Below are 13,922 nucleotides of genomic sequence, written 5' to 3' on the forward strand. Positions count from 1 at the left end.
GATAAATTGCAAATGGTTTTGGAATGGCTACCATATGGTTTTTAGGTGAAAATGACATGTCAAAAACACTAGTTTGCCACATCACAAGTGACATTGTCATATGGAAACCTCATTTACACCACATTACAAGTGACACTAACATATGAAAATCATGTGTTTGCCATATCACAAATGACATTGGCATATGCAAATTACATGGTTGCCATGAAACAAATGATATTGTTTGCTATATGTCACATGTTTACTGTATGAATGACATGTCTTCGTCATATGTTTGACCGATACTTCGAACCTCACAGACACACACTCAATCACACATTTTCCCAACAAAAGACAAAACAACAGTCTGAAGATCATACTTTATATTCAATATCATAATAATAAGCCAACTTGTATCTTTTCTCCATAAGGAATCAATGAAACAAAGTCACAGCAGGAATAATACTCCCAAGTCAGCCAAACACACACACATTAAGGGAAAAAAAGGCTTTAAAGTATAGTTTAAAAAACTAAAACAAAAAAAGTACCTGCAACTCTCCTCCAAAAAGGCTCTGTAGTGAACCCATGACTATGCATCACTTCAGGGTTGGACCTTGAGTGTGCGTGGTGAATAACCATCGCAGCACTGGGAATGTAATCTCTGCAGTATGATTTAAAGACAAGTTCTGGATTGAGAAGAATTAATCTGCTTTAAAATTTGGTGTCAGGATCATATGTTATCTTAAGATAATCAGTCCTACACTCTGAATGTGGGTCAAGGTTTGTCACTCTTCAGCTTTCTGGATGATGCACAGGGGTGGTGTCTTGGACAGAACTTCTCCCCCATCGCCAGAGTTTAGCACCACCGACTGTGCCGAAACAGATATCCCTGATCACGAAGATGTGTGAGCTTGATCGGCTGACATCTTGCAAGACTTTGTTACATGAGGCATGGTACCTGGAAAAAAAAGAGAAAAAATAGAACCTGATAGAATGAAGTGTAGCCAGAGGAAAATGTTTACCATTTGACAGTGTAAAATTGTATGACTGGAGGACACTACATTCTTTAACAGAGATTTTTCTCAGACTTTTTTTATCGCCGCTTACTGATTGGTTAGCAATAGCCAAACTAACGCCAAACTGCTCTTATCGCATTAGGAGGTAGCTCCGATAGCCCCGATAGCTGCACTGGCCTTCAAAGTCTGACAAGAATCGTCGCTTAAAACAAGTTTGAGCGTTTGCGCTGTTCACAAGGGCAGCAAATTTGATCTGATTTGGCACCGACTTAAATGAACAAAACTTAAGTCACAACCTGACTCACCAAAGAGAAAATAACAAATTGAGGTTGGGAGAGAGAGAAATCTTGAAATTGAACAGTTATTGATTTATAAGGCTAAAGCCTCGGTCATACAGGCGACTCAGTCCTTGCGATTCAGTCTTTGGCCGATCGCACATCACATCGTAGGCCATTGACCCGTCACACGATGAACGATAGACGAACGACTGGTGAACGATAACTCCACGCGAGCGGGGCAGAAGTGACGTGTCATAGTGAACACGGCAAACGCGTTTTGCCAAATGTTCGAACGTCGCTCTACCTTTCTGAAAAATTCCTTTCAGCATTACGCCTTTGCAAGAAATAAAGTTCCCAGACAGCTGCAATTAATGTTTTCCGACCGCTGTACACGCCTAAAACGTCTCCTTTATATCTGAGTAAAAAACTGTTCTTCCAAAAAGTTTTGAATCGACGAAGAGACGCTGTACGCCACTGTCCGCCATTATTTTACGTCACGGCGTCAAGGCCGCAGCAACGCGTTCTGATTGGCTCTGCATCTGCGATTGACCGACGACTGGATCGCAGGAATATAGAACATGTTCTAAACCTCAAAGCTACGAGTGAATCGCATGAGACTGAGTCGCAGACTTGTCGTAGCTGTTTTCTACGACTGAGTCGGCTGTGTGACAGGGTAAATCGCGCGACTCAGTCGCATGTGTGACAGCCCTCTAAGTGATATATGAATGGTTACTTACCTCGACTCAAAAAGCAAGGTCTTGTTTGTAGTTCAGAGTATGTTTGACCTGACCGAAGCTGTTCATTACTGCCACCCTGAAAAGATATCACAGAAATAATTAATGCTTGATGAAGACATATGCAATTGCAAAAAACTCTTACCAAAAATACCCATTCAGGTTAGAGAACTAAAAATAAATCCTCTTAATAATAAAACTGAGAAAACTGAGCCTATTACTATGAGTATGGCTGGGGGACACTACATTCTTTTACATTTGATGAATTTTTTTTTTTAAATAAATAAATTCTTTGAGAGAATTTGACAGTTAAGGTTCATAGAGACTGGTCCATTATGTTTTCTCAAATTACTGGGCATAACTCTCACACACACACAAAGAAAACAAGTCGCGTAAGGCGAAAATACAATATTTAGTCAAGTAGCTGTCGAACTCACAGAATGAAACCGAACGCAACGCAACGCAGCAAGACCGTATACTCGTAGCATCGTCACTCCACCGCCCGTGGCAAAGGCAGTGCCCGCGGAATTGACAAGAAGAGCGGGGTATTCGTTGCGCTGAGAAGGATAGCACGCTTTTCTGTACCTCTCTTTGTTTTAACTTTCTGAGCGTGTTTTTAATCCAAACATATCATATCTATATGGTTTTGGAATCAGGAACCGACAAGGAATAAGATGAAAGTGTTTTTAAATTGATTTCGAAAAACAAATTTTAATAATATTTTTTATATATTTAATTTTCAGAGCTTGTTTTTAATCCGAATATAACATATTTATATGTTTTGGGAATCAGCAAATGATGGAGAATAAGATAAACGTAAATTTGGATCGTTTTATAAATTTTTATTTTTTTTTACAATTTTCAGATTTTTAATGACCAAAGTCATTAATTAATTTTTAAGCCACCAAGCTGAAATGCAATACCGAACCCCGGGCTTCGTCGAAGATTACTTGACCAAAATTTCAACCAATTTGGTTGAAAATGAGGGCGTGACAGTGCCGCCTCAACTTTCACGAAAAGCCGGATATGACGTCATCAAAGACATTAATCAAAAAAATGAAAAAAACGTTCGGGGATTTCATACCCAGGAACTCTCATGTCAAATTTCATAAAGATCGGTCCAGTAGTTTAGTCTGAATCGCTCTACACACACACACACACGCACACACGCACACACGCACGCACACACGCACATACACCACGACCCTCGTTTCGATTCCCCCTTGATGTTAAAATATTTAGTCAAAACTTGACTAAATATAAAAAGGTTAAAAGGGTAGGAGCGAGCTGACAGTCACTCAAAAACTGCACTGCAAGGAGTTGAAATAAATTGATGAATAATCACACCGACAGAAAACTATATCCCTGCCTAGATTTTCAGATCATCTGAAAACATTTAAGTGCTATACACATGACAGACGAGCAAACAACTTTCCCCCGACTCGAAGTCGTTTGAAAATACCTCCTGGGTTGTCGGCAAAAAGTCAGCCATGTGAACGGCTCCAGCAATTTAGAAACAATTAAGGTAAGACTTAGCAGCGACTCCAAAAACTGCTGGACTTGGCCGTGGAATAACACAGATATTCCGCAGACTTTTCTTATCGCCGCTTACTGATTGGTTAGCTATAGCAAAACTATCGCCAAACTGCTCTTACTGCATTAGGAGGTAGCTCCGATAGCTGCACTGGTATTCAAAGTCGGACAAGAATCGTCGCTTAAAATAAGTTTGAGCGTTTTTGCTGTTCACAAGGGCAGCAATTTTGATTGGATTTGGCGCTGACTAAAATTGTTTCAAAGTAGGGGGAAAGTTGGTACAAAGTCTACCATGTGAACAAAACTTAAGTCACAACCTGACTCACCAAAGAAAAAAGAAAAAATTGAGGTTGGGAGAGAGAGAAATCTTGAAGTTGAACAGTTATTGATTTATAAGGCTAAGTGATATGTGAATAGTTACTTACCTCAACTCAAAAAGCAAGGTCTTGTTTGTAGTTCAGAGTATGTTTGACCTGACCAAAGCTGTTCATTACTGCCACCCTGAAAAGATATCACAGAAATAATTAATGCTTGATGAAGACATATGCAATTGCAAAAAACTCTTACCAAAAAAAAACCATTCAGGTTACAGAACTAAAAATAAATCCTCTGAATAATAAAACTGAGCCTATTACTATGAGTATGGCTGGGGGACACTACATTCTTTTACATATGATGAATATTTTTTGTTTAAATGAATAAAATCTTTGAGAGAATTTGACAGTTAAGGTTCATAGAGACTGGTCTATTATGTTTTCTCAAATTACTGAGCATAACTCTCACACACACACAAAGAAAAAAAGGTGAAAAGGGTAGGAGCGAGCTGACAGTCACTCAAAAACTGCACTGAAAGGAGTTGAAATAAATTGATGAATAATCACACCGACACAAAACTATATCCCTGCCTAGATTTTCAGATCTGAAAACATTTAAGTGCTGTTCACATGAGAGACGAGCAAACAACTTTCCCCCGACTCGAAGTCGTTTGAAAATACCTCCTGGGTTGTCGACAAAAAGTCAGCCATGTGAACGGCTCCAGCAATTTAGAAACAATTAAGGTAAGACTTAGCAGCGACTCCAAAAACTGCTGGACTTGGCCGTGGAATAACAAAGATATTCCGCAGACTTTTCTTATCGCCGCTTACTGATTGGTTAGCTATAGCAAAACTATCGCCAAACTGCTCTTACTGCATTAGGAGGTAGCTCCGATAGCTGCACTGGTATTCAAAGTCGGACAAGAATCGTCGCTTAAAACAAGTTTGAGCGTTTTTGCTGATCACAAGGGCAGCAATTTTGATTTGATTTGGCGCTTTCTTTCTTTATTTGGTGTTTAACGTCGTTTTCAACCACGAAGGTTATAATTTGGCGCTGACTAAATATGTTTCAAAGTAGGGGGAAAGTTGGTACAAAGTCTGCCATGTGAACAAAACTTAAGTCACAACCTGACTCACCAAAGAAAAAAGAAAAAATTGAGGTTGGGAGAGAGAGAAATCTTAAAGTTGAACAGTTATTGATTTAGTTACTTACCTCAACTCAAAAAGCAAAGGTCTTGTTTTTAGTTCAGAGTATGTTTGACCTGACCAAAGCTGTTCATTACTGCCACCCTGAAAAGATATCACAGAAATAATTAATGCTTGATGAAGACATATGCAATTGCAAAAAACTCTTACCAAAAAAACCCATTCAGGTTACAGAACTAAAAATAAATCCTCTGAATAATAAAACTGAGAAAATATTACTATGAGTATGGCGGGGGAACACTACATTCTTTTACAATATGATGAATATTTTTTGTTTAAATGAATAAAATCTTTGAGAGAATTTGACAGTTAAGGTTCCAGGCATGGTACTGAAGGAATGGCAGTTTTAGCTGAAATAAAGCCGGGGGTCCAGGGGGCCGCTTAGGCCCCCTTGCGGGGTCAAGGGGCAGCGCCCTTTGTGGGGGTCAGGGGGCAACGCCCTTTGAAGCTGACGACTTTTTACTAATTCAAATGTGTTTAGTGCCCTCTCCTTGAAGCTGAGAGGGATATAAGTGAAAGATAACAAGGCTTGAGTAAGAAAAAATAATAATCTCAAGTCAATCAGCAGAAGAAAAAAAATTTCGGATTTTTTTTTTCGGCGGATTTCCGCCGATCGGCGGAAGAGTACCTTCCCTGGGTTCATAGAGACTGGTCTATTATGTTTTCTCAAATTACTGAGCATAACTCTCACACACACACGAAGAAAAAAAGATGAAAAGGGTAGGAGCGAGCTGACAGTCACTCAATAACTGCACTGAAAGGAGTTGCAATAAATTGATGAATAATCACACTGACACAAAACTATACCCCTGCCTATAGATTTTCGCTTCAGTTTTAGATCATCAGAAAACATTTAAGTGCTGTTCACATGGCAGACGAGCAAACAACTTTTCCCCAACTTAGTTGTTAAAAAATATCTCCTGGGTTGCTGGCAAAAAGTCAGCCATGTGAACGGCTCCAGCAAGTTAGAAACAATTAAGGTAAGACTTATCAGCGACTCAAAAAACTGCTGGACTTGGCCATGGAATACAAAAGATATTCCGCTGACTTTTCTTATAGCCGCTTACTGATTGGTTAGCTATAGTCAGGGCCTAGCATTGGATAAAGTGTATTCAGCTTACAAAGGCGGGGGTCTGGGGGCCGCCCCCTGAATTTGAAGATTTTTTGGAGATTTTTTTTCCTCCTAAAATGACCTCCCCCCCCCCCCCCAAAGAAGATTGAGCAACTAAATTATGCCATAGTCCATATCGGCACATTACTTCTTCTGACTTGCCTTCGGAACGAAATCCAGCCATTCCCACTTCCAGGAATACCTGGATTCTTTGTCACTGAATGGCTGACCACGTTCAACAATGTCGCTTCGAGACATTATTTCAAGTCTAGAGCCACAAAACACCGGCACAAAGCATGCTCGCGCGATGCCAGAGGAAGTGCGTGCTCAAGCAAACTGTCAAACCGATTGAGAATTGAACCGAACGGCGCACAAAACGAAAGCTGGGACTGTTTGGGTTTACCGTTTGGGAATAACAGGTTTTTGCATTTCGACGTACACCAAATCGAGTTCCGCGTACTGGAGATGTTATTTCGGCGTAAAGTACGCCGAACGGCTTACAATGCTAGGCCCTGTATAGTCAAACTACAGCCAAACTGCTTTTGTCGCATTAGGAGGTAGCTCCAATAGCTGCACTGGCCTTCAAATTCTGACAAGAATCGTTGCTTATAACAATAATCGCTTATCGTCGTTTGATAGTTTGCGCTGTTTACAACACAAGGGTAGCACTTTTTAATTGATTTGGCACTGACTAAAGTTTTAAAGTAGGGGGATAGTTGGTACAAAGTCTGCCATGTGAACAAAAGTCACAACCTGACTCACCAAAGAGAAAATACAAAAATTGAGGTTGGGCGAGAGAGAAATCTTGAGGTTGAACAGTTATTGATTTATGAGGCAGAGCGATATGAATGGTTACTTACCTTGACTCAATAAGCTAGGTCTTGTTTGTAGTTCAGAGTATGTTTGACCTGACTGAAGCTGTTCATTACCGCCATTTTCAAAAAATATCACAGAAATAGTTAACATTTGATGAAGATGCAATTTACATTTTGATGGATGACATTTTTTTAAAATGAAGACATAATTTTTTTTTAAAGTCCACACTTGTTCATCAATGAAAAACACACATGCCTGGGTAATTTGAAAATAAAAAAATTAAAGCAATCATAAACATACCACCCTGTTTTTCCTCTTTACTGAAAACAATGCATTTGTTTCCCTAAACCAGTATTTTTATTACTTATTACTGCTTTTATTACTTTAAAAAGGTTCTACAAAAGAATAAAAGACAAAATAAGCCAAATTCATAAAACAAAAAGACCCTGACAAATGTGTCGCTGTCATGACGATGCATTTGTTGCTATCGAGATATACCTGTACATCTTCACCTGGCCTGCGTTAGCTGCATCTGTGGCGATGTTGTCTGTTGAGGGCTGAGGTCACTATACATCTCAGCTTTCTTCAAGTTCAAACACACTGTCATACTCATGGCTTTCTGAAAAATAAATCCTTGAAATTAATTAGGAACACAATGATTCATCATTTACAAGCCTCAAAGGCACAATTACAACAAAAACAAAATTGGAATGTATAATATTATTTAGAAACAATTAAGGTAAGACTTAGCAGCGACTACAAAAGCTGCTGGACTTGGCCGTGGAATAAAAAAGATATTCCGTTGACTTTTCTTATCGCCGCTTACTGATTGGTTAGCTATAGAGTCAAACTATAGCCAAACTGCTTTTGTCGCATTAGGAGGTAGCTCCAATAGCTGCACTGACCAACAAAGTCTGACAAGAATCGTTGCTTAAGGCTGTAGTACTAGCTGGATTGTTGTCAAAAATCACTTTTCTTCATTCAAAATTGCGACACAGCTATTCTAAGTCAAAAGTGTCTGAAGTTTTCGAATCTGCAACTCTTTTTATCCTTTGAACAATACTTTTCGAGATATTAGCCATTAAACATGACCTTGTGTGTTCAATTTGAGTCAATTTTGCGAGCATCTTCTGTACTTCACATCATTTCAGTACAATTAGCTACTCCCTGTTTGAAATTATGTTTCGTTGGTGCAATAAGACCTCCCTTACTCTCAGTTCCGCTTCCGCCATTTGCAATTGGCGTGTTTGTTGTTGGTGAGGTTTGTTGTTGAAATTGTTGCTAGAGTTGGTTGTTATACCAACAATTATGCCTTCCTATAAAAAAACAAAGAGGGCAAGCACCCAAGAAACGAAAATTCACTGGAAATCGGTATACGACGAGTGCATCGAAACAGTTGAAGTTGTGTGTGACTGAACCACAGTCAAAGGAGAACGATTCTGAGAAGGATGAAGTTTGTGTTAGTGAAAAGATTGTGCAACCGTGTGGTAATGTTGACGAAAATGAAACTGTGAATGCCACGCCCACCACCACAACAAAGAAACTGAAAATGATGTATGCAGGAGTGAAAGAAAACTGTGAAACAAAAAGTGACAGTAAATGTACTGATGATCAAGTGAGTGAACCTGAAAGTGAAGGATTTGATGATGATGATTCTGTTGAGGGGCACAGGATTATTGATATTAGTATTTTGTCCGACAACATTGCTGAACAGTTGCGGTGTGCTTTCTGTGGAAGTGATGTTGTGTTGATGGAAGTGGACAGGGTAGGACTTGGGAGTAGGTTTGCATTCCATTGCCACAGTGAAAAGTGTTCTGATCAAAAGGATTTTCCATCTTCAGAAATGGTAAAAGGTGGAAGTGGAAATTTGACGAACCATGACATAAACCGTCGTGTTGCGTTTGCCATGCGTACAATCGGTTGTGACCGCGCGGAGTTGTCAACATTCTGTGGTATCATGGATTTACCTCCTCCAGTGTATGACAGTTCTTATGCAAGTATTAACAAAACAATCAGAGATGCTGCAAAAAATGTTCAAGCTGACTCCATGAAGACTGCCGCAGATTTAGAATTTTCCTTAGCAAAACCTGGTGATGTGGAAGGTGTTCGTGACATAGATGTCTCATCGGATGGTACATGGATGACACCAGGTCACAGTTCTCTCATCGGCGTGGCAACATCTATCGGGTTGATAAGTGGCAAAGTTCTAGATACTGGTGCCAGATCCAAACAGTGCAGATCATGTGAGCATTGGAACAAAAGAAACAAGAACAGTGTTGAGTACAGGAGGTGGGCTCGGCGTCATCTAAACAAGTGCACTGTGACACACACAGGTTCTTCGGGATCTATGGAAACTGCAATAGTCAAGGACATCTTCCACAGATCAGAGGAGCAGTACAAACTGAGGTATACAAGGTTCATAGGGGACGGTGACACCAATACATTCAATGCAGTAGACAAATCTCAGCCTTACGGACCCAATGTGAAGCTTCAAAAGCTAGAATGTGTTGGACATGTCAAAAAACGCATGGGCACGCGCCTTCGGAATCTGAAAAAAAGGAACAAGGGACAAAAACTGGGTGATGGTAAAACACTGGCAGGCAAAGGCAGACTCACAGACTGGCAGATTGACAGAATACAGAGAATGTATGGGAACGCTATCCGGAGAAACAAAAACAATCTCACCAAAATGCGGGAACATGTCTGGGCGATATATTGGCACAAACAGTCCTCAGACAAGGAGCCACATCACAAGTTGTGTTCTGAAAAATGTACTTACAAGACAGCAGAAAGAGACAACAAACTTGCTGATTACAAACACACATCTAGTCTGCCAAAATATGTGATGGAAATGATAAAACCAGTTTTCACGGACCTGTCTGCTTCGGCGCTTCTCACGAGATGTTTGGGCGGCTACACCCAAAACCCCAACGAGTCCCTAAACAGTCAAATCTGGAAGTACTGTCCCAAGAAAAAGGCCCATGGAATAGACACTGTGGAAGCTGCTGTTGCCATAGCAGTTGGAGTGTTCAATGATGGCTCCAGAACTTTCGGTGACATTCTTTCACAACTGAATTTGACAGTCGGCAAGTTTGCGCGTGCCTGTTTTTCCGCAAAAGACACTCGCCGCATCAAAAGAGCTCAGAAGGAGGCCCAGGAAAGCTCTCATGAAGCAAGGATTGCAAGGAGACAAGAGAGACTCAAGAAGAAAGAAGCATCAGTTGAAGCAGAAGGATTTCCCTATCAATCTGGAGCATACTGAGCCAAGAATGTAAGGTATGTGTGTTATTCGCTGACATTTCATGCCAAATACGCATGGAAAAGTTGTCGAAAATCGACAATTCGTCTGTTTAAAGTCACAACCACACATCTCAATTTTAGCCATTTTGAGTAATGCTCGATTGAAATGTTCAGCCACACACCAAAATTCCAGTTTTTCAAATAAATACACAAGATTCCGCACATTGGTAGATATGTATGCATTTTTATTACTGATACAGGTTTTTTTGGAAAATGTGCACAAGAAAGATGCACAATATACATTTAAAACTTATATTTGGTTCTGGTTCTGAGAAGACAGCATGAACAATGAGTTGTTGTTATGCCACAAGCAAACACCTCCCCGTTGTAGGGTTGTGGCTTTTCTGTGAGCACCCAGCTGAGATCAGGCAGTTATGCCACAAGCAAACACCTCCCCGTTGTAGGGTTGTGGCTTTTCTGTGAGCACCCAGCTGAGATCAGGCTGTTATGCTACAAGCAAATACCTCCCCGTTGTAGGGTTCTGCTTTTCTGTGAGCACCCAGCTGAGATCAGTCAGTCAGGCCACAACCAAGTATCTCCCCGTTGTAGGGTTGTGGCTTTCAGAATTGTATCTCACTGTTATTAAACTGGTTTCTGGTAAATAGGATACTGGTGTAGAGAAATATGATTGTGGTATGAGCAGAATACTGATTAATTTGGGGGTGGTAACAACAACATTACAATGAGTCGATGAAGGCTTGTGGGCTTTATATTTCATTTCCACGGACTGTCATTGACAGAGTCAGAACCTAACACGAGACAGTTGCAGGGTTATGGTTGCAAACTTTACTTTGATTATAAGCAACTTTTGGGGCAATAACCAAGCACTGGCTTTGGGGTAACCCTTCGGTTTTTGTGTAGGGTTCAAAATATCAAACCGTTTCGGTACTCAACTTGTGAAACCTATTATTCCAAGTATTTGCACTCCCAAGACAACATTCATACCTGAAATTCACAATGTATTCAGACATTATACCAAAATCTGGTAAGGGTTCTGGTTGTAAACTGTGTACCAGTGTTTGCGCATTAATAGCATGCTGTTAGTACATGTTTTGTCAGTATGTACAGTAATAATCTAAAGTGGTCAGTAAATACAAACAGGTGAAAAAAATGACCGCTTACCTGGATACACACTGATTATCCGATGTGAATGGTTATTTTCTTCACAGGCACAACACAAGTCACTCACAGTTATTTTGCAGGAAGAAAACATGTCAAATATAGGCACAAGACAATATGATTCCGAAAGTTTAACTGACGTTAATTTGAAATCAAGTAGTTCACAGATAGAAATTCAAGTTCAATTGACACAAAATGTGTTTGGCATTGAGGGTGAGATGTCCACAATACTCTGGTGTCGACGGCTTGAAAATATTTTCACCCTTCTTTTGCTGTAGTCTGCAAGTACCAAGGGCAAGAGCTCATTGCGGCACGGTTGGCCTAGTGGTAAGGCGTCCGCCCCGTGATCGGGAGGTCGTGGGTTCGAACCCCGGCCGGGTCATACCTAAGACTTTAAAATTGGCAATCTAGTGGCTGCTCCGCCTGGCGTCTGGCATTATGGGGTTAGTGCTAGGACTGGTTGGTCCGGCGTCAGAATAATGTGACTGGGTGAGACATGAAGCCTGTGCTGTGACTTCTGTCTTGTGTGTGGCGCACGTTATAAATTATGTCAAAGCAGCACTGCCCTGATGTGGCCCTTCGTGGTCGGCTGGGCGTTAAGCAAAAACAAACAAGCAAAGAGGTCATTGGCTGCTGTGTTCCAAACACCACCTTCCTCCATGGCATAAATCTGTGCGAGAGCTTCGTCACTCATAGTGCAGGTGAAGAAGCTGATGTCATGTTGAATGTTTCGCCTGTGGTGCTGACACAGAGCTGCCCTCAAGGAAACAGTATCATGGGGTTGCAGATGCAGAGACGCTGCTTTGAAGAAACAGTTCCCGTCTGCGTAAACTGGGCACTTTTCCATCCCATTGTTGGTCAGATGGCGATTAAGACGCTTGTTGTGAAGACGGACCTTGTAGTGAGTGTTGGCTGTGACTCTCTCCAATTGCAGCAGCAAGCCCCTCGTTATCGCCACCTGTACATAAAGAATTAAATTAATCTTTAAATTTCAGCTGGAATAATGCAAGCAAGCAAGTTCTGTCATTCACTGCTGGACAAAACAAGCTGTATTAACAAATATGTGCTCTTCGTCATCTTTTCTGCTGCTTGGTCAACTTTACCACAATAAATAAAATGCTTGCACATAAACAATACCTGTATTCCATCTGTTATTGTTAAAACAAATTACTGATAATTATATATGTTTAGCTCCCCAAACAAAAATGTTAATTTGGCGTAAATTAAAGCACCTTCTGAGAAATACACCTTTGAAAAAAATGCAGCAATACCTGTACTTTGTGATGGCAAAGGGTCTGCAGTGTCAGTGATGATGTTAAAAAAAAATAATAATAAATAACTTTTCTATAGCGCGAGTCCCATCAATTGGCTCCAGGCGCTTTACAAATTCATTATAGAATAAACTAGCACTAATGTTGACAAAAATGTCCTCGTCACACTCTGACCATGTGTCCTCATCCATTGTTTTTTTTAGGTAGGTTCAGCAAATGCCTAGACCACAAAGAAAAACATCAAATAAAATAAAATCAAGGTTGGTTTGTGTGTGTGTGTATGTGTGTGTGTGTGTGTGTGTGTGTGTGTGTGTGTGTGTGTGTGTGTGTGTGTGTGTGTGTGTGTGTGTGTGTGAAGAAAACAAGAAAAGCAATTGTCTTAAACCTGAATATCTGAGAGAAAGTAAATATTTTCCCTGGAGAAGATACTCAGCTGGCAGTCATCAATTCCTTTTGAATTAGGATAGACAAACAGGAGTGAGAGTGAGAGAGAGAGAGAGAGAGAGAGAGAGAGAGAGTGAAAGAGAGAGAGAATGAGAAAGAGTGTGAGAGGGAGAGAGAGAAAGAGAGAGATAGTGAGAGAGAGAGATAGTGAGAGAGAGAGAGATAGAGAAAGAGTGGGAGGGAGAGAGAGAGAGAAAGAGAGAGAGATAGTGAGAGATCGAGAGAGAAAGAGTGGGAGAGGGAGAGAGAGAGATAGATAGTGAGAGAGAGAGAGAGAGATAGTGAGAGAAAGAGAGAGAGATAGTGAGAGAAAGAGAGAGAGAGAGAGATAGTGAGAGAAAGAGAGAGAGAGATAGTGAAAGAGAGAGAGAGAGAAAGAGTGGGAGAGGGAGAGAGAAGTGTTAATCAAAAACAGATATACATCTCCTTTCTGGAAGTTTCATGTTTTTACCATTTAATACACTGACACTGACAGACATTAATTTAAAATAGCCCACCCTGATATAGCCCTTAGTGGTCGGCTGGGCGTTAAGCAAACAAACAAACATATTTAAAATAGCATTTCAGTAAAGTAAGTGTAACATTACTTGACAAAAAGGTTCCTACACAAATGCAAAGTGTATAGGATTGATCACCGCTCTTCATCGGGTGAGAAATGAAATAGAATATTAATCAATCATTACATTGTTTCTAGGCTAGACATCACAATGTGAACATTTCACATGTCAACCATAATGATTACTAACTGACACGTGTACTGACAGTATCAACACTTTTATCAACATTTAACTGAAGTTAACA

General features: G+C 40.4%; 1 long non-coding RNA gene across 4 annotated transcripts in view; it reads right to left on the minus strand.

Moving 5' to 3' along the window:
• Positions 1–347: 347 nt before the first annotated feature.
• Positions 348–13,922, minus strand: part of LOC138953893 (uncharacterized) — a 283,127-nt gene continuing 269,552 nt past the window's right edge. For 3 of the 4 annotated variants that reach the window (XR_011451638.1, XR_011451640.1, XR_011451637.1), the window contains exons 4-6: positions 3,966–4,041; positions 2,011–2,086; positions 348–937 (exon numbers count right to left, since the gene is read on the minus strand). This is a non-coding gene — a long non-coding RNA (uncharacterized lncRNA). Of the gene's footprint in view, positions 938–2,010; positions 2,087–3,965; positions 4,042–5,067; positions 5,145–13,922 lie in introns of all 4 variants that reach the window. The other variant, XR_011451639.1, reaches the window with a different exon arrangement.

The sequence above is a fragment of the Littorina saxatilis genome, linkage group LG17 (genome assembly GCF_037325665.1).
Source record: "Littorina saxatilis isolate snail1 linkage group LG17, US_GU_Lsax_2.0, whole genome shotgun sequence".
Classification (NCBI taxonomy): Eukaryota; Metazoa; Mollusca; class Gastropoda; order Littorinimorpha; family Littorinidae; genus Littorina; species Littorina saxatilis.